The following is a 22,251-nucleotide window of genomic DNA, read 5'->3' on the forward strand; positions in this document are numbered from 1 at the left end:
TGACATTAAAAGTACGTAGGCTAGTTCAAGTCCATTGGTGCTTATAGATCAGTGATACTTTTAGTTCATATCCTACTTATTGTTTTACTGCTCTGTCTGCCGTGTGGTTGTTTCCACTGCTTTGCAATGTTGGGGAAAGGGAAGGCGGAGTTACGTAGGTGCACAAGGCGAGGTCATCAAAGGATTGGACACAACGTGTTTAGCGATCCGGTCACAGACTTGTGAGGCAGTGAGCAGCGGTGGGCTTGTGCCAGCTATTCACGCTTTGAGGCCTTTTTCGATATTTCTTAATGTTTGTGTTGAGTTGGAGGTGTACAGTTTAGTGTCATAGGGTGTACCTTAAAACATAAATGGCTCCCAAAAATGCTCGAATTTCTTCCAGCAGAAGACCAGAGTCTATTTTGGGGTCTTTAGAGTGGGGTTGGACAGTATGGTGCATTAATTGTGGAATGTTTGTGATGCGCCCAACCGGCCTTTGAAATAGGTGGATGGCCCAAAGGTGGGAACTTTGCTATTGACTTAGTGTACAAACGGATTTTCCATTCTCAAAGCCTATGGTTCTTAGGTTTTGCAACATCAGGGTTGCAATGTTAACTACAGATTTCTCAAATGTTTTGTGCGAAGCAATGTACTCTCTACTTCCCATTGCAAATGATCTAGAAAGGAGGGCATGAAATGGGCGTCCAATCCCTTACTAGCAATTTCCAAAGTAAAAGTTGTCCATTGCAGCACAAAAAGATTTTCTGGTCCTAACCAATCACGGTTTTTGCACCAAGACTTCTTTGGGACAAGAGAATAATACACGAAGCCCACATTACCTGTCCATTATTCTTCCAAGAACACCTGTACACAGTTAGGGCTTCAGTAGCGAACCCACTGCCGATTGCGTAGTTCATTGACCAAACACTTTCTATGCTTCTGACTGGAAGACTCTGCCCTTCCCCACAGACCCTTAATTTTAGGGCCAATTACCAATATACTAGCCCAACCTATGTATGCAGTCCATGTCCAATGCAGGTCAGGTTGGTTGATCCATGTCATATTTTCCCAGAATCCACATAATACAAATTTGCATACAATGGATATGAATGTGATACATTTCTAAAATGAGCGATTATCCGGAAAATATGGTATGTATCCTACTTCCCTTGACTTAGCTTTGACACACCAAGGTAGATATGTCCATGGATTTGTAATCATCAATGTCATCCCATCTCAAATATTTTTTTAATCCCCCTTTTGGGTTAAACTGCACCCCCCCCCCTCTCCAAAATCTGCAGATCCCATTCTACCATGAAACAGTAAATTTCTCCTTATGTCAACATTTTACGGTTTTAGGGCCTTTCGCTAAGACCCAGCCTCCTGTGCTCAGTGCAGATGTCCAGTCATTTGTCTAAAATTCTAAACTAGCAGATAGCGTTCTTTTTTCGCAGAAAATCAAATAATCTCCCCCTATTCACAATGTTATTAAATGGGGAAGGCAGACTAAAAAGCAGATCTTCTGAATTCAGAGTTAGCAATTTAGGATTCGCACTACATCAGATTCAGAAGATAGAAGACAACACTGGGAATATTGTGCAACAACTCAAATTAAAAAAGAAAATAGCTCTGGAAATCCAGGATATAGAGGTGTACAAAGTTAACCAACCTCAACTTCTTTTTATTTTTTATTTAAAAAAAAGCTTTAACAACTTCTTAAAGTTGATCAACTGACAAAGTTGTAAAAATGGACCTGATAATTTAAAAAAAAGTTGTTTCAGAAGGGTAAAGATATAAAATCTAAGTTTTGCATATTAAGTTTCAACCACATATGTTTGGAGAGTCAACAAACTTCACAGCTTCCAAAACTAAAAATTTTGCACAACTCCTCTGATGGAATCTTATTTTCTGCAGAGAAGGAGGGAAGGCGGTCATTCTTTAGAAAGCATTTTCAAAGTCAATAGATCTGACTCTTTTAATCAAATGCATTTACAAAGCCTGTTTTCAAGTGATGCATGCAGGAGTGTTTTATAGCACCTTAAAGCCAGATCTGTTGCTTTGGCAATGCTGAGGAAAAAAAACATAAATGACATCAATAGTTCAATGGGGAAAACAATGAGATGATTGAGTGTCCCTTTTAGATGTTAAATAGTCCCTTGTGCATTCCAGTGGAAGGACATCCTGGAAGTCCAAATTACGCATCCAGCAGCCAATAGCTTGAGACGAGAGAGGAATACTTATCTGGGAGGAGCCAAGGCCCACTCTATGATTGGTTTACAGCAGGGGTCTTCAAACTGGGGGTACCCCCCCTCCCAGGGGAGTCGCAAGCATCCCGGACAGAGGGGGGGGATGCCAGGCTCTAGTCCAAAGAAGCATTATGCTTATAACTGTTATTTGTTTTCAGCTGAATAAAATGAGCGGCAGTAAGCCGCTCTGTTGTAGGCCATCGCTAACATCTAAAGTCATTTATATCCTGGCTGGGAGAAGGTGTCAAAAGGGAAAGGACCCCAAATATTCTTCAAAACCCCCACCCCCATTTCTAATAATCACACTGTGGATACTTTTACACGTCAGTAAGGCCTGCCTGACCAGAATAGTATGTTTGGCAATCGCGTATTTGATTGCGCTTTTAATACGGTAACAGAACTTATCTGCTATGTTTAAATAAGTCTAAACATATTTAAACATTGCCAGTTTAATAGAATAATTGTGAAAGATATTTTGAGGGGGGCGAAGATTCTTTTTTTGCACTGGGGGGGGGGGGGCATCATTAAAAGTTTGACCACTGGTTTACAGAATTGGTAACAAGAAGTATGTAGACGGCTGTGCTATTGAAGGCGGGTGATGGACTATTAATATGTGGTATGAGTGGTTTCAGAACCATGTACAATTAAAACTGTGCAGTCCGATAAAAGCTAATTAAATAGACATTTCAAGTATGTGTCCAGTTGTCCAAATCGATAAAGTATTTGTAACATGGAACCTGTGAGGAGTAAGGAGTGTTTTCTCAGGTCAGGTGGACCATTCTATGATGATTGCATGGACTTTAGTCTTATATGTATTGATAAATACATACAAATTTTTATCTGGCCATATGTTTTTGCTTGTGTGGCATAGCTGCATGTATTCCAGTACAATAATATAATGCTTGAGCGATTTAACAAGAATCATCAAGAAACAGAAATGACTGGAACCCTCACATTTCAGACTTGTACCATTACATGCCCAACATATCGATGTACATGTCACATGCTAAATACATAGTATAAAGTACAAATCAGTTAATATATTTTATTGCATAACTTGAACCCTGGGTTTGTGTACACCTCCCAAACTCTCTAACACACGTCATTTTTAAAATGTAAAATAAATGTGAAAAATGTTTTATGTTAAACATAATGACCTTTTTAAAAAGACAAAACCCTTGTGAAACCCAGAGTCCAGTGCTTTTTAAAAATATTCCACTGGGGGATCCGAATTCACCTGAGAGTTGTCTTATTTTGAGGTGAAAATAATGGGATTGGGGAAATAGGTTCTGAATGGGAACTTCCCCGAAAGCTGGCATGTTATGTGTTGTGTGTTATGTACCAAAAGGCAAAGTCCTGGGCTTTATAACATTTCTAAATAAATACATTTAGGTCACATGACGCTGGGTTAAGTTTTTTCACATGGGACTCAGACACCAGAAGATTTATCAGTTCTCTTCTCTTCTGCTAAAACACTATAGTTTCATTAATCCATTTTCCTTCGTGGGACGATCAACTTTAATTAAGATTTTTTTGATAGGAATATACCCCTATAACAGTGACTGAATGAATAAATGAATGAGCGAATATATGAAGGAACATGTGTATTTGTTAAGTGAGACTCTGTAGAGTCCCTTCTCTCCAGGCAGGCCTGCTTGAGGACAGCATATTGATTTTAGGACGCTGACCTTGTCGAGGGATTGACCTCGCTATGGGGATTACCACATGGCCATTGTGGCCTCTTAAGCTATGTGTGCGTGGTATATTTGGTCTTACTAGGTCTAACACAGTGCCAGTACCTACAGCCTTAGATCCTTGAAAGAGGACACCTGTCAGTCCAGGGTTGTACACTCCACTTTAATCCCACTATTTACATTGTTTTTATTTTGTATTTGTGTACTGTTTCCTCCTTTTGTTAAGGTGTGTTTTACTAAACACTTAAAAGTATGATGACAATAAGGAAGTACACCCCATTGCAAAGTTTTTATTTGTTTAAAGCCCTGATGAAGTGTTCCACAAAGTGTGACCAAAAACAGTGTTGTAAGAGAAGTGATTCATCTGCAAGAATAATCTTTTATCAAAAGTACAGCCATCTTGGCTAAAATGCTGCAATTTGGTACAATTATCTAAGCAAATTTCTAATTCTCAAGGAAGACACACTTCTACTGTCGTTACAAGTTTTGGTTCAGGAAAATATTCCATGAAGGTAACCAATACTCTGTGAGAAGTTGATTCCTCGTTTGAGGTCCTCAAACTCGGCACATCCCGTGAATCTCTCTCCTGTGTTGCATAGATGTTGACTTCAAGACTGCTAAAAGTAGATTTATTTAAGTTTCTCAACAGACTCTAGCAAGACAGATGGCTCCCTGTTCAAGGAAGAGATTAAACTTCATCTGATTTTTTTTTTTTTTTACATTCCACGTCCCCTTGCCTGCCGTCATTAAACCCAGCAGATTGGGTTCACAAAGTGCTTTGTGGTCGCGGCCTCCATTTTGTAGGACCAGATGACCAAGGCGGACAAGCTTAAAGTATGCTGGGAGATTACCCAACAGGCAAGTTCTTCAGTGAGGCCAGAAACCCTAGAGTAAAATCTCCTGCATGACAGACCTCTGGCGCTCTGGTCTGTCTGCAAACTCCTGACTCCCAACGGGCCAGGTAGCCACAGTACCTAGTCCATATTTAGATATCCAACTACAATGACATTATTTTCTATCAACTTGTAAAGAAAATTCTATTTTGAAAACTTTTGTTAATATAGATTCTAAATTCATTATGTCCGACAATGTTGTACTTTTTTAGAATTTCAATACTTTATTACTTTTGTCATCACTAATGAACAAAACTTTGAAAACGGAAGGTTTCAAAGCGCAAGTGTGTAAAAGAGAAACATTTGAAGATATTATGAGAAAGTTAACATCAGAGGTTTAAATACCACCTCCTCTAAAACATACAAATTAAAGTGTGGACGTCCCAACACAACTTCCCTCACAATTTTCAAAAAAAAAATGCAATGCCTAAAATTACTTACATGTTACACCAAAGTATAACAGAAATTATGCCAAGGAGTTGTTTTACTCCAATATCAGGTTTTAGGTATCAACCTGAAAAATATTGACTCTAGACTATCGGCTACCACAATATATTGTCAAGATCAGTAACTATAGGCAAGTATAGATTTGATATTCTTAACTCCAGATCTGTGTAATTGACGAAATATATCAATACATATTTTCAGGGTACATAGATGTGAAATTCAGGACAATAAAGTTGTACTTACTGTCATGGTTTTGTTGTTGTTAATATTATGGCACGCCAATACTTTGTCACTCGATATTATGATACACAAAGCCCGATTGACGCAGTAGCAGATCAGTTTGTGGCACTTTTGCTGAGAAAGGCTTCTCCAACGAGTAGCTCGTGAGTGCCTGGTGGCTCTCCCACTACCTGTAGGTAGATCTCTGCTGTGCATCCCAGTCTACTAAAATGGAACCTTTTGCTTGGTTGAATTAATATATATGTGCCAAAATTGTGCATTTTGTGTGCATTTTCAGAACTCATAAGCTGACGTTTGAAGGAAAAATGTCTCAATTTTCAAAAATTGGCAAAGCTGATGTTTGAGTGATAAACCATGTGGGGAGACGTATTAGTAACATTATTATTTTCATGCCAGAGACCCGCAGCTCCTGGCTGGAATGTAATACCTATGACAAAGCCTTTTTTACATTAATGGTGGCAACGCTGCCTGATGCACTGAGGTGTTCACTGCTGGTAATCCTGCATATGGTGGACACTAATGTAATCTTGTCTGATGTGGTCACTATTACAACTCTAATAATATTTGTAGCTTGCGATGATTTTAATTAAACATAAGTAGCTCTTATGACACAAAAGGTTGGATATTACAAAGTGTCAATTATCTATAATGCACAATACGAACTGAATTACCTTGTACCACATATAGTGTTTGTTGTTTTGCTACCAGTACACTGGTACTGGTTTTATCAACCCAAGAAGGAAAACTACCATTGGCTGGCTCCACACTAATCTTTGCAACAGTGGCTCAGCTCACTGAGCTATCTCGCTGGCGCTGCCCTGCTAGCTACCGCTTGACATGGATATTCCACGATGAGTCAGGAGACGCTTTGTGCACTCAGGGTCAATGCTGACACTTGAGGTGAGCTCTCTCCACCCGAAATGCAGTCTAGTGGCTAAATTTCACTTCTAAAGCCAGTCAACGGAGTCCTACTCCCTGTGTGACCCTGGGCTTGTCTCGTTATTTCCTATGGGGTGCAGGTTTTTTTTTTTACATAAGATTAATTTCAGACCAGTGCATCCAGCTTCACTGTTCTTGCAATTTTTATCGACCCCAAATGTATGTTTTTACTTATCATGGTTTTTATCTGGAGTTTTAAATTCAATTATTTTTTTATCTATATTCTTAACTTCAATGTATTTTTCTTGTTATTATGAGATGTGTGTATTTATGTACTTTTATGATTTGCGTTGTTCAAATCGAATAAGGAGAAACTATTTCCTTATGTTTGAGAGAGTTTTTGGAAAAGGCCCTTCCCTCACGCTAAGTTGCTGCCTGAAATGCTTCACTCATTTTCTCCAAAACTATTATAACTCCTCTTATTCCTTCCCCAAGTACACATTGCCCCGACCCGGAATCTGTTTAGTCTCTTGGCTTGACACCCTCACGGCGCTTAGAATGTTTTTTGCTTTCGACACATTTTTCATTTATCACCCCGGATGTCCTGTATTCTTTGATTTAAAAGAGTCAGCTCAGATATAGTGAAGCCTGTGTTCTATTTGAAAAAGACAGTTTTTCATACTCCGGGGAAGTTATTTCTGATTTTGAAACACGAAGCTAAAAATAAAAGCTTGTGGTTATGTGTTTTTCAATGTGTGTGAAAAATACCTGAGTGGGCGCACTATTTCCTGATCATTAAATTGCAGCTGTATGAATATTTCACCAGTATAAGCATATGTCCAAGGCACTGAAATATGTGCAAAGCTAACACTAGATGCACCGGCGCATGGACTATAAGTGTCGGTGTATCCCAACTGTGGTATTTTTCTCACCCTCTGATTAACTAAATGCAGAGCGGCCCTTCCCGGATTACAACTTGGGTTCTGTAGATTGTGCACAAATCTTTGCAACAGGTGCTCAACCCACCGCACTGTCTTAGAAGTCTGAGTAAACTCCAGTTCTGAGATAGCCTCCATGTTTAAGATGATTTTACTACACCCCTCTATCCGCCCTGTAAAACCACGATGCGCGCTTTAATTGACGAGGAATAGAATGTCAAGCGCTTCGGCGTCCCACATAGGGCTAGTGTGCGCTATAAAAATGCTGCAATACAATTCAATGCTCATGCTCACAGTTTACAATGTATTTTTCATTCGAATGAAAAAAAATCCTTAAAATAAACACCAAAGAAACAATGCAGTTGATCTTGATTCTGAAGACAAGCAAGAGACATGATGAAATATATACTCTAAAGTAAAACCAATGCTCCTGCTGCAGAAATATTGAAATTTCAGAACAAATATTGCCCTTAACAAGAAATAAGGAATTGGTCCCAATGAAATCAGCCTTGACATTTATGCTTTTCCAATGTTCTGAGATTCCTGCGTTCCCAATGTACCCACCTTTCTTCCATTTCACCCTCCTATTTTTCCCATTTCCAGTTATAATTGTATTCGAATCTCTGTTTCTTCTATTCCTCCCTATATACTATTCGACACAAATGTACTATCGAAACTTATATATCTAGGGAGACCGGACACAATATCTCGAGGCGCGTCACAGGTGTACGTTGTAGAATAAAGTTGGAAATCTACTTTTTCAAGGGAAGCCAAACTGAGCACTACGGTGTGGAACCCGGGACATTGTGGTTGACAAACCCTGAGATTTACTAGCTATTGAGTAAGATCATAAAAGTTGGGTTCCTGGGGTAGCCATGACGCGGTTTAAGGGTCACCGTCCCTACCAGATGTGTTGTGTTGTAGTATAGTGCCTCATGTCTTGACCAGGCCTCAAGACGCTTCGGGGTGGACAAGAGGCTACAAAGCTGGTTGTGTTTGCACACTTGAGTGTGGGTTCACAGGCCTGCCAGTGTGGGATGAGTTTTGGTGTTGTGCGTGAGGTTCTGAGTGATGGCCTAAATGTGTGGCAGAAAACTTGCAGGTGCACGTAAGCGTGAAGGGAAGAGGCTGACGCACTCCGTACAGTTAATGTAATGTGTGTGTGAAACACCAATACATAAAGTTGATTAAAAAATAAAACAAAGCCAGTATCAGTTGCTGAAATTTACAGAGAAACAACAAAAGCAAAAAATCAGCACTATGCAGGAATTTTTCTGAGGGAGCTTTGGGTGACCTCGTGTACCTCTGACCTGGAAGCTGGCGTAAGTGCCCAAGACTCTGCGTAAAACCTATGACTTTGTAGGAGCAATGATCTTAGTAACCACAGTTGTACTTTTGTACTGCCTACTACACCCTTTGGGGTGTCTCAGACCTTTGCAAAATGAGTTTCCGGCCTACGATTACTAACTCCCCATTTATAAGTCTATGGAGGAAGAAAGGCTGAGTACTTTTTGCACAATAGGGGACTTGTGCATTATACACAAGTAGGTACACTGAGACTCTGCACCGTCTTATCGGTCAACACTACAAACACCTGAAAAAGTATTAGAAATAGGGGTGAACGGAGGCGTGTAGGGCTTTATCCAAATGATTCCTACAAAATTCCTAATGAATTTCTTTGAATTTCTTCCATGTAGATTAAGAAATTTCTTTAAAACAGTTCACGCTACTCTACAGCAGTTTCTATGATTTCTGTAAGATTTACTATATGTAAATTTGAACCGTTAGGGCTGTAACAAAGTAATAGGGAATGATAGCTCACCCTAAGAGATTACTAGGAGGCCTAATAAATGGACTGGTGCCTTGTAGTAAATTAGCACACTCCCTATACAAGCACTCTGTAGGATTTCTTACTTTCCCATAGGGTGATTTTGTATGGGTACTAATCCGAAACACCTGTTGTTTTTACAAAATCGGGTCAAATTTGGCAAAAATAAGATTTGTGGGGAGACTTTAGGATCAAAGGCAAGGGAACCTCAGTTGTCAATGGTTTTGGAAGGGTCGCGCGGGGCGCTGGCGGGAGCGCCCCCAAGGCCGACTCACCTGCTGGAAGCGGGTCCGCGGATCCTCCGGGAGTATTTACCGCAGGCACCGGGGCAAACAAAGGGCTCAGGGCCGGCAATCCGCCAGCTTTGGCCGCCAAAGTTCGGTCCAGGGCTCTTATGTGTCACAGATCGAGAGAGAGCAGGGGGCGCGCGCGGATTTGCTGGAATCTTTATTTAGTCTCCGCAGATGTCACCAGACTCTGGAGGTTGGAAATGAGTCCCGGAGATTACGCGGGGTTATTAATTGGTGGCCGCCCCTTTAAGAGTGATTGGCGGGGACTTTCGGTCCAAGTAATTTGCTCTAAATGTATCTCCCATTTTTTCATCCCCTGGCTGGCTGGGGGTCCTTTGGCAAGGGAGGGGGGGGGGGGGGGGTTCTGGTTGGCACTGGTGGGGGACGGGCTGCTAATGATGCACACAAAAAGATTTTGCTTTGCCGACTCGATTGTCTTGTGCACAAAGGTCTCCTGTGGCGGGTCCTGTGTAATCCTCTCATTACAGGGCATAGGAAGCTGTGGAGAGAGAGACACACAGGCAGTGTGTGCCCGGGGCCTGTCATGAACCGACAGCACCGCTGAGAGAAGTTTGTGAGGCAGGGAGGGTGCTGGGGTTGGGGGCACCGGCCCAGGTCAGCCTGAGTTTACAGCCCACTTCCCAGCCAGGGCACCCTGTCAAAAAGTGCACGACCGTGCAAAAACAACAAAAGTCACTGATCTGAACATTTCCTCGAAAATGTCACAGGCAGTGACGTTGCAGCAAAAGTCACACTTCGAGACAAAAATCACAGCTCGCGACAGTTCCACAGATAGTGTCAGAAACAATGACATCACAGCACAAGTCACACTTACTAGAAATCGACACTGTGTCACAAGCAGTAATATTGCGACAAAAGTCTGTTTGCATCAATTAAAGGGAGATGTGACGAGCAGCGACATTATGGCAATGGTCACAGCTCGCGACACATCATGGAAATGGTACAGGCAGAGACGACACAGCAAAAGACACAGACACAACTATGTTGCTAAAAAAAATCACAGGCAGTGTGACACCTCCAAGGAAAAGTCACCAGCCGTGACAACACAGCAAAGCCATAGGAAAAGACAGGTGTGCAGAAATGTCTTCTTGGCGCTGCCTGCTGCATCAAGAGTCGGTCGCGATAATTCTGCAGAAAAGTTAAAAAAAATCTGGATAACGAAATGCAAGTAAGATGCACGCGCTGGCATAGACCCTGACAAGTGCAACTTCATATAAAACACACACATCTCCTGTATGAACTGTCATGTAGCAAGGGGCCTGTCAATTTGTATCGCGATAATAGTCGCAAGCAATGACAACATTCCGGAAATGTGACTGTCAGTGACATAAATAAAAAACCTCAAAGGCAATGACCTTTCTACAGAAATGTCCGAGGCGGGGACACCACAATAAAAGTCACAGGCTGCGACAATTCAAGGGAAAAGTCACACTGAATGACATCACGACAAAAATTAAAAGCAACGACAATTCTTCAGAAAAGTCCCAGCTCGTGAAATCAGAGCCCCTTCTAGGGCACAGTGACGGGGAGGGACCTTACGACATAAGGGACACTCAATGACAACTCTTCAGAACAGTCCATGTTAGTCATATTGTCATTGTGTTGTATTTATATAGCGCTTACTACTCTTGACGAGGTGCCCGTACGCGCTTTTCGGCGAGGAGCACGCTACTCCGGAATTTAAAAGGATTAGTGGTGGATTAGTAAAGGGAAATATGAGTTAATTTGAGCGGTGGACATGAGTCTGTTAGTGGGATTGAATAGGAGAATGGGGGGATGGAAGAGTATAGAAAGTATTAGGAGGTCAAAGAGGTAAGATGAGGTTTGGGGTGAGTATAAGGAGTGATGGAGGAGAGAAGAATCTCTAGAAATGGGCTAGGGAGATCATAATAGTAAAATGAGTTTTGGTATGAGCCGAAGGAGGGATGGGTGAGGGAAGACTTGAGAGAGGGTTGTTTGGGAGATAATAGTGTTAAAATGAGATTTGGGGTGATCCAAGGAGGAATAGAGGAGGGAAGCGTCTAGAAAGGGTTATTTTGGGGATCATAGTAGTAGAATGAGGTTTGGGATGAGTCAGAGAGTGGAGGCAGAGGATATATTGAGAGAGGTATAGGGTGAGACAGAGTAGTACATTGGAGAGAGTCCAAGTTTTTTTTTTTTTACTTCTACAATCAGAGTAAAGAAGTAAATATATAGATAAATAACTGCATTGAAAGGGTATGCATGTATAAGGAAGATATATCTAGATTTTAAAAGTGTTGCTGTACTTGAAGCTTGATTTGTGTATTTATGTAACACATGTTTTAATTTTATATTTTGCTCAATATTTCAGTAGTGAAGCACTTGTAGATAAAATCTTTATGATAATATTTACATATTGTGATAGATAATTGAAACCTAGACCCATAAGCATCAAATAAAATAACTTATTTGAAAACTATGGAGTGACATATAAACATGTTAAGCATAAAATAATATATATTAATTTAACCATAAGTAATATATACATTTGTTAGGCAGAACTAAAGAATGTATATTTTAAAATGCATAGGTATTATCCCTATTTTACAATGAGGTACACATATCTAGGTACAATCATATAACCAAATTATAAATGTTTACATATTTGCTGTACATTAGTGTTTGAATATGGTGGTTATGTAGGAAAGAGCCAACTCATGAGCAGTCTTCTGAAGATAAGGTGGTTATCAGTTAATCTCATGTTTGGGGGTAACAAGTTCCATAGTTTGGCTGCTTGAACAGAGAAAGATAGGCCACCCTTTTTGCTTGTATGCAGGTGCTTTGAGGCAAGGTGCTAATCTAGGGTAGAGGATCCTTTGTTGAATATATTTTGTGATTTTATTCCTAATTAAGAGCAGTCCTGTTCCATGTTTTGCTTTGTGGGTGATACAAAGCAGCTTAACTGTGGATCTTCTTGCAACCGGTAACCAATGTAGGGCTCTCAGGGCAGGGGAGATGCGGGCTTGTGGCCTTATATGTAAGAGTAATCTGAAAGAAACAGTTATATATTCCCTACCTTAGAATATCCCCAAGGCGTCAGACTGGATCCAGAAAGTTTTTTGTCAGCAGTACCCCTGCGCGTCGGTAGGTGGCGTCGGTCGACTCCGCGTCCGTCGTCGGCGTTGTGGTCACCGGGATGACGTACCAGAAGTTACTTAGACACCGCCCTCGCACATTGACGTCAGCTCTTTCTTTTTCCGCGCCAGCAAGTGCAGATCCGAAGAGAGCGGTACCCCCAGTCACTTTTTGACTGAGGTTTTGCAACTTTTGACAACTTCTTTTTCGAGTCTATCATCGACTGCTGGTGCACGTGGTATGCCCTGTTCCAAGGCCTGCCATTCCTATACCCGACTGATGTCGGTAACAGATCCGCACCGCGTGTGCCTCTACTGCCTGGAGCACGGCCACGACCCCAAGTCGTGCTCCGACTGCCGAACCAAGGCCCTGAAGTCTTTGCGGGAGCGGTCACGAAAGCTCCTCGAGGCTCGGCAGTCGGCTCCGCGTTGCTCAAGGTCCCGGTTGCGGGAACGATCACGGAGACATCACCACCACTCGTCATCTAAGTCTTCGCACTCTGGGTCAGGTAAGTTGAAGCACAAGAAGAAGTCGAAGAAGCATCATTGCTCTTTGACTTCTCCTCGTCCGTCGGCCGACGCGACTCAGGGTGCGGGTAGTGCCCCTCCCGCAGCTCCATGTGCAGAGCCTTCAGAGTCGACTCCCGGTTTCCCTCCCTTCCCAGGAGTGATTCCTGCCCAGCTTCGTAAATTTTACGAAGTGATGCATGCCATCTTTGGGCAGACCGACTCCGCCAGCGCGCCTTCGGGCCCCATGGACTCGGCTGGGGCCCTAGGCTTTCGGCGCCGGTGGCTCCGGCCTCGGCACCGCAGGTCCCCATTGGATCCAGGCCTGGATCCGGATCGGCACCGGTCGAACTTGTTACACCTCCACCAGTGCCGATTCCACCAGCACCACGTCCACAGCTGACGCCGGCTGGACCCCTAGCCTGCATCGACCCCGGCTTCCACCCCAAGGTGGACAACGAGCCAGACCGGCGTCGAACCACGCCGTATCCGGTGACGATGGGTACTTTTGTCCCTGTGTTCCACCTTGGCCATTTTCAGCCAGATTGGCAGCCAGAGGAGGGTGAGGAACAGTGGGAGGGGTCTGGTGACCCTTTGACAGACCAGATGGAGTACGAGCCGGACTGGAGAGAGGAACTGGGGGATGCCAGAAGTCTGGATACCTCCCCAGACCTAGGCATGTTGTCTCAATCAATCAATCATTTGTAAAGCGCACTACATACCCGCAAGGGTCTCAAGGCGCTGGGGAGGGTGCTACTGATCGAACAGCCAGGTCTTGAGTATCCTCCTGAAGGTCAGCAGGTCTTGGGTCTGTCGTAGGCTCAGTGGATGGGTGTTCCATGTCTTTGCGGTGAGGTGGGAGAAGGATCTCCCGCCGGTGGTTGTTCTTCGGATGTGCGGGACGGTGGCGAGTGAGAGGTCGGCGGAGCGTAGCTGGCTGTTGGGGATGTAGAAGGAGAGCCATCTGTTGAGGTAGGCTGGGTCGGTCTTGTGGAGTGCTTTGTGTGCGTGGATGAGGAGCTTGAAGGATATCCTCGTGTTGATGGGGAGCCAGTCCAGGTTTCTCAAGTGGGGGGTGATGTGGCCGTGTCGTGGTACGTCGAGGATCCGTCGTGCCGAGGCGTTTTGGATGCGTTGTAGTCGTTTGAGCTTGGTCGGGGCTCCCTCGTAGAGGGTGTTTCCATAGTTGAGTTTCCTGCTGACGAGGGCCTGGGTGACTGTCTTTCTTGTACCTGTGGCGATCCACTTGTGGGTTTTGCGGAGCTTGCGGAGGGTGTTGAAGCAGGAGGAGGAGGCGAAGGCGTTGACTTGCTTGGTCATTGAGAGCGTTGAGTCGAGGATGATTCCCAGGTTGCGTGCGTGGTTAGTGGGTGTCGGGGCAGCCCCCAGTGCAGTCGGCCACCAGGAGTCGTCCCAGGCTGAAGGGTTGGAGCCGAGGATGAGGACCTCCGTCTTGTCCGAGTTCAGCTTCAGACGGCTGATCTTCATCCAGTCGGCGACGACCTTCATTCCTTCGTGGAGATTGGCTTTGGCGGTGATGGAGTCCTTGGTGAGGGAGAGGATCAGTTGTGTCATCGGCGTAGGAGATTATGTTGAGGTCGTGTTGTCGGGCGACGTGTGCGAGCGGGGCCTTGTAAATGTTGAACAGTGTGGGGCTGAGGGAGGATCCCTGGGGTAGGCTGCAGATGATCTCGGAGGCTTTGGAACGGAATGGGGGAGGCAGACTCTCTGGGTTCTGTCGGCGAGGAAGGAGGTGGTCCATTCCAGAGCCTTGTCTCGGATCCCTGCGGCGTGGAGGCGTGCGCGTAGAGTGAGGTGGCAGACTGTGTCGAAGGCGGCGGAGAGGTCTAGGAAGATGAGTGTTGCGGTCTCACCGTTGTCCAGCAGGGTCCTGATGGCGGCGATGAGGGCAGTCTCGGTGCTGTGGTTGCTGCGGAACCCTGAGTGGGAAGGGTCCAGGATTCTGTTTTCTTCGAGGTATCGCGTTAGCTGCCTGTTGACGATTTTCTCGATGACCTTGGCCAGGAAGGAGAGCAGAGAGATGGGCCGGAAGTTCTTGAGGTCTCTTGGGTCTGCCTTAGGTTTTTGGAGTAGGGCGTTGATCTCGGCGGGTTTCCAGCTTTCTGGGAAGGTTGCGGTCTCGAGGGAGAGATTGATGGCGGTGTGCAGGTGGGGTGCGATGGAGCTGCTTGCTTTGTTTGATGACGGTGTGCAGGTGGGGTGCGATGGAGCTGCTTGCTTTGTCCTATCGTGGCTACGGAGGAGGGAGCATCATATGCAGCGGTGTTGCATAGGGCGGCCGAGGCTCTCCACTTCGAGCTTCCTAGGGTGGCAGTCAGGACTAACCTCCTGACAGAGGTGCTTCAGCTGCAGCTCTTCGGAGCCCCTGCTGCCGTTCAATGAAGCCCTAACGGACATCCTTTTGGGCATCTGATCCTGGCCCAACACAGGGGCTCCTATGGATAGGATAGTTGCCCGACACCACCGCCCAGCCCCGGGCGACCCCACTTTCCTCTCCCAACACCCTACCTCTGAGAGCTTTGTGGTCCAAGCCTCTACGTCTAAAGGCGCCTTCCCTACAGCTCCACCTGATAGGGACTCCAAGAAGCTGGACCAACTTGGGAAGAAGATGTTTTCTTCCTCCACCTTGGGACTGCGGTTGGTAAATACTGCATGTCTGTTGGGCCATTATTCCCACTCTGTGTGGGATACGGTGGCGCAAGTGCTGCCTCAGTGCCTGGAGGAGGCCCGGGCCGTGCTCTCCCATGCAGTCAACGAGAGGACAGACGCAGCGAAGTTTACCATCCGCTGTGGGCTGGATACCGCCAACGCACTTGGCAGAACGATTGCCACATCAGTAGCCCTTCGGCGCTACGCCTGGTTACGTTCAACTGGTTTTTCCGGGGATGTGCAATCCACACTTCTGGACATGCCCTTTGATGGCCGGCACCTTTTGGGCGACAAGGCAGACAACGAGCTGGAGCACTCTAAGGTCTCTCGGGCTACGGCCAGGTCCTTGGGCCTCTCCACCACTGGCCCTGCACAGTCTGCCTTTCCCTCTTTTCGTGGCTACAGAAGGGGTGCCCCACTACTTCCCGCCAAGAGCCACAGGCCGGCGCAGGCTGTTCAGGCCCAGCGTGGCAGGGGACGAGGGAATCACCAGCGTGGTTCTGGGAGCCAGCAAGCGGGCTAGTCCACCACAGCCCCCTCTGCATCAGTCTCCAAACCCTCCTAGTCCGACCTTCCAGGGCCACCATACACCAGTGGGTAGCTTGTGGGACTCATGGCCTCCTGCATCCTGCTGGTCGGTCATGCCAGGTGGCATATGCCGGGTCTGCAGTGGGACCTGAAGTTCCAGTGGGCACATCATCAGGGGAATCTGTCTGATTGCGTCCAGTTCTCGGAGGACACTGCATGACAATTGCAGTGGTGGCTCACGAACCAGGATTGGGTCAACGGCAGATCCCTCTCCCTTCCCCAACCAGATCACACAGTGGTGACAGACGCATGCCTTCTGGGATGGGGCGGCTACATGGAGAGGTGGAGATCAGAGGCCTCTGGTCTCAGGCGGGGTCCAGGCTCCATATCAACCTTCTGGAGCTTCGAGCGATCGGTCTTGCACTAAAGGCATTCCTCCCCTCTGTCCAGGGAAGAGTAGTGCAGGTGTTCACGGACAACACCACCTCCATGTGGTACTGCAAAAAACAGGGTGGGGTGGGGTTGAGGACCCTATGGCAGGAGGCCCTGCGCCTCTGGACATGGCTGGAACATAAGGGCATACCCCTGGTGGTTCAACACCTGGCAGGTTCACTGAACGCCAGGGCGGACAAATTTAGCCGCAGGTGCATGTTGTATCACGAATGGCATCTTCACTCAGAGGTGGTGCAAGGTCTCTTTCAACAGTGGGGAGAGCCTTGGTTAGATCTATTCGCCACCAAAGAGAACGCGCAATGTCAACAATTCTGCATTTTGAAATTTCCAAGGCGGCACTTGCTAGGCGACGCTTTTCGTCGCGAGTGGAGTTGAGGTCTTCTATATGCCTTTCCGCCTATACCACTTCTGCCCAGAGTGCTGAAGAAGATCAAGCGCGACCGGGCCCAAGCCATTCTTGTGGCTTCAGATTGGGCACGAAGAGTCTGGTATCCCGAGCTGCTCAACATGGCCATCGATCCTCTGATCCGACTGCCTATTCGGGAGGATCTTCTGTCGCAGCAACAGGGTACGGTCCTCCACCCAAACCTGTCCAGCCTCCACCCCTTTGCGTGGAGATTGAGCAGCGGCAGTTGATGTAATTTTACTTGCCTCCTGAAGTCTGTGATGTAATCTTGGCAGCCAGGCGTCCCTCCACTGAGACGGTATACGCCTGCAGATGGAATACGTTTGTGGCATGATGCATAGCAAAGGCTGTGGATCCCCTTTCTGCCCCTCTTTCTGAGGCTCTGCTCTGGGCACTCATAAGGGCTACCTCTCGGCCATTTCAGCCTTGCTCAGGTTTTCTGATCAGCCTTCTCTTTTTAAGTTTCCGGCGGTAAATGGATTTCTTAAGGGCATTACTCCTGTTCCCTTCGTAATGCCTCAGTGGGACTTGAACTTGGTGTTAACCCATCTTATGTGCGCTCCCTTCGAGCCGCTACATAACTGTTCTCTCAGACTCTTAACTCTCAAAACTGCTTTTCTGGTGGCCCTCACCTCTGCGCTCAGGGTGAGTGAGCTACAAGCTCTGTCTTACAAGCCTCCCTTTCTGGCTGTTCATCCTGACAAGGTCATCCTCAGAACTCGACCCTCCTTTCTTCCAAAGGTGGTCACTTCTTTTCATATTGGCCAAACCTTCACTTTGCCCACCTTCTTTCTGCCTCCCCGTCCTTCAAAAGAGGAAGAGAGGTATCCAAAATGTGCGATCTCCTTCTATTTGGATCGCACCAAACCATTCTGAGTGGACGACCAGCTCTTTGATGGTTACGTGGGCGCTAGGAATGGTCGGGCCGTGCACAAACGTACCATCTCCAGGTGGGTCATCTGTGCATTAAAGCCTGTTACTCTTTGGCTAAGAAAGAGCCTCCAGTGGGGCTGCGCGCTCATTCTACTAGGGCGACGGCAGCTACTACTGCTTTGAAACAGGGTCCCCCTAAATGACATCTGTCTGGCAACTACATGGGCATCGCTGCACAAGTTTACGAGACACTACTGCCTGGACAGCCAGGTCCAGACCGACAGCTTCTTCGGCCGTTCTGTTCTCCAGGACTTTCTGGTTTGATCTTGGTTTGCAGACCCACCTCCGGGGTTGGTATTGCTGGGGTATATATTCTAAGGTAAGGAATCTATGACTGTTACTTTCAGATGAACAAGTACCTTACCTTCGGTAACAATGTATCTGTAAGAAACATAGGTTAGTTATAGATTCCTTACCGCCCCATCCATCCTCCCCATTCTGTAAACTGATTTCTCGGGTTAAGGACATCCTTTCAGGGCCTTAGTTTTGTGCACCAGTGGTCCGTGTCTTGCATGGCTAGGCATTCCTGGCGTGGAAATCCGTGTACAGAACTGACGTCAGGGTGCAAGGGCGGCGTCTAAGTAACTTCCGCAATGTCATCCTGGCAACCACCACGACGCCGATGACGGACGCGGAGTCGACCGGCGCCACCTACCGATGCGCAGGGGTACTGCTGTTGAAAAACTTTCCGGGTCCAGTCTGATGCCTGGGGTAAGGAATCTATAATTAACCAATGTTTCTTACAGATATATCGTTACCGAAGGTAAGTAACTTGTTCGTCTGGCAGCTGACTTGCTAATCCTTTGTAGTCTTTTCATAGCTGTTACAGGTGATCCAAGGTAGAGGCCATTAGCATAATCAAGTTTAGACAGTAGAAGAGACATAGTAGCCTAGACAGTCATGGCTCACAATACTCACGCAGGGGTTTTAAAAGAATTTGTTTTAAAAACGTACCTGATCGGGTCCCTCGCCACCTCTGCTCCTGGGCCGGGTCCCGCATTTGCTGTTTTACTGCTCCTAAACAGGAACAGGAACAGGAACAGGCATGCTCCCTCCCCTCCCGTAAGCCAATCACAACGCTGTAATGGCAGTGTTGTGTTTGGCGCGGACAGTGCCCAGCCGGGCGCCTGTAGGGAGGCCATTTTCTCTATGTAGGCTTTATGCAGCCTAAATAGAGAAAATGTAGAGGGGGCCAACCAAACAGTCAGGGCCCACAACAGTGGGCAAGCCACTCCTCCACGACCCGCCCTCCCGCCCACCCCCAACCAGGCATACCCCCCCCACCCCCAACCAGCATACCCTGCCTTCTGCTTTACCATTTTATGTTTCTGCTTCCCGCACTGTGAGAAAACAGTGGGGCGACGCTCCTCCGCCCTACTGGAGGAGCCGCCCCTGAGCCTAGACCTATTGTGGAAATCCCAGGTGGGGGAAGATGCGTCGCTGAGTTGTCATAGTAATCAAGCTTGATCTTGCTAGTTTGTCCACTTGGGCATTCATTGCTAATTTGGAGTCCATGGTAATTAAAAGGTTTCTAACTTTATGTGATACTTTAGGAGGTGGTCTCAGAATGTCAGGCCAGACACAAAGTGGGTCATCATTTTTCCAATTGCCACATGAGTATTTCAGTTTTGGAAGCATTCATGTAAGTTAGACTATTCCAATTGGGAACAACCCAACCAAACATGCACCATTTCAAGGGCCAAGCACACGCACAGAGTCCCACCCAGCAGGGCCCAAGGCATCCTAGAGCCCGCACACCATCACCTAGCAGTCAAAACGAGGACAAAAAGTCACAAAAAGCCTGTTTCCTCACAAGATACAAAAGTAATGATGGAAGCATAGTGTAAGGAAATGGGCTATTAGTTTATTTATTTATTTTTAGAGTTGTATTTAGTGCTAGCTAAACCCGAGGGTATTGATTACATGTGGGAAATCCTCAAGTAGTACGTCCACATAACCCCCTCACAGGGAACTAAGCACCACACTGTAGCCCTTGACTCTTAGGGTAGCGAAGCAGAGCACTCCAAGGATGAATCCAGTGAGGTGGTGTGAGCTAGTGTAAGGAAATACCTCTTTTTGTATGGTCACCTGTAAACGTGTTGACTCATACTGCTGGTTTTTCGATTCTGAGATTGCGCTGTTAACCAGAACTCCGTGACAGTGCCCCAACCCTTAAACGTGTATGTTAGACGGGCTTATACCCAATTGGCATAAGCTAACTTCTAAGCCCCTAGTATATGATATCATGGGTACCTAGGGCCTGCAAGTTGGAGGGCAACCCTGAAGGACTTAAGCACTTGTTGTGCACCCTGAGTAGGACAAGGTAAAACATAACTCTCAGCCTGCCCCTGCAGACAGTTAGAGAAGTTTAAAACTGCTATTTGGAAACAGGCTCTTTGCAGGTTCACCCCCGCCCAACCTTTGGCTATCAAGGCCCCGGTGCAATGCCTCCGAAATCCCCCAATCCCCGCCAGTCACGGCCCAGAGCACAAGCTCTTACCCCTAAAATGGTATATTTGGCTTATTTTAACCCAACTCGTTTGTTAGTCCAAAGGATGTGGTACCAGGGGTAAGTTGGGGTGTCTCTCATGACCTGCTGCACTAGTTATGCCACCACATGTATGACAAGGTAAAACATGTCTCCCAGACTGCCACCGCAGACAGGTAGAGCAGATTTAAACTGATAACTCGACTTTGGCATTTAAGGTAATTGCAAATCCAGTCCTCCATTTTAAATATATATAAGTAACCCCTGAGGCAGGCCTGATGAGCCCCAAGGTAGGGTGCTGTCGATTCAAAAGTGGTACATATCATTTTACATGTTTTTAGCCCTGATGACTTCTAAATGAGACTACTAACGTTGGTACTTTAAGGTATCAAAAGAATCGGTGCATTAAATTAATTTGCCTTCATGGTCAAATCAAATTTAATGTTACTGGTGGGCAAAGTACAACTTTAGAAAGTGCCACTTTGGTTGCCCAAAGTATCCAGTGGATGTTCACGGATGCACACAAGGACCGTTCTCACAGATGGCCCTCTGCCCGCCTTGGGGAGACGTATGAAGGACTCCCAGGAAAGGATACAATTACAATAGGGACCTGTGATTGAAAGAGGTTTTAACTCTCCCAGACAGGTAGCCACACGTGCTGTTAGCCCAAAAGGCGAGCTTCAAAGGAGAGGCAGTCTTTGAAGGGCAAATGGTTTTCACACATGGGAGGGGCTGCTCTATTGTCGTGGTGGACAGGCTAGCAGCAGGGACAGCGAGGGTAAACCAGTTGCCGATCCAATTTTTCTGTGGCTGTGTGGCCCATTGGTAGCCACACCTCCAGGGTGGGCTTCCAATCTCTCAATGCCGAGAGAGGCGTTCTGTCCTCTTGAGAGTGGGCGGAAGAGAGCACTCTGGGATACGTAGATGCCACATTCCACAGGAAGTTGTCATTGGGCGTGAAGGAGCCTGGTAGGGCATTGGTTAGTGACCATGACCTGCCCTATGTGCATTTTCTGGCAATAAAAAGGCACCACGGGCACCCGCTACTCTGATATCGCTGGACTGGAGACGAGGACTAAAGAAGGGCGGCCCTGCTGAATCAAGGTTCCGGCAAAGAGAAGCTACACCAACATGGACTTTACCTGCTGAACCTGGTGGGTAGCCAAGGAGTAGGAACTGTGCCTGCTGTGCCCAGCTTGTGGAGAAGCCTGCTGTGAACACATACAAGTTTTTAAAGCACACCTATAGGTATTTTGGGCATGAATAATTTTATTTTAGCTATACCAATGGTACCTTTGAGGTCCAGATTCAAGCCCGTGGCCATGAGAACAAACCTATATCCCTGAAGTGAATACATGAATTCACTGGGACATCAGCCCTAGCTTTACTTCCATCTGTGAATATGTCTTTAACTATCCGACCACGTTTACTACTGGAATAAGTCATTTACCACTGAAACATTCAGGAGGAAAAGCCTGCTAGCATTACTGGGAGTCCCTCTCTCCTCAGACTGGGAGTTCGGATTCAGGGTCATGTGTGGTTTACTACATCTAAGGTATCTTGACAGGATGAAACCCTTGACTATAGTCCACCAATAGCGGGGGATCCTACCCCAAAACATCTATAAAGCCAGTGCTTAATTTGTAATAGTATAAGTGCAGGGGCCTAAACTTTTGATCCAAAGCCTGCGACTGGCCCTATTGAATATTGGGGCAC

The sequence above is a fragment of the Lissotriton helveticus genome, chromosome 12 (assembly GCF_964261635.1).
Source record: "Lissotriton helveticus chromosome 12, aLisHel1.1, whole genome shotgun sequence".
NCBI classification, from domain to species: Eukaryota; Metazoa; Chordata; class Amphibia; order Caudata; family Salamandridae; genus Lissotriton; species Lissotriton helveticus.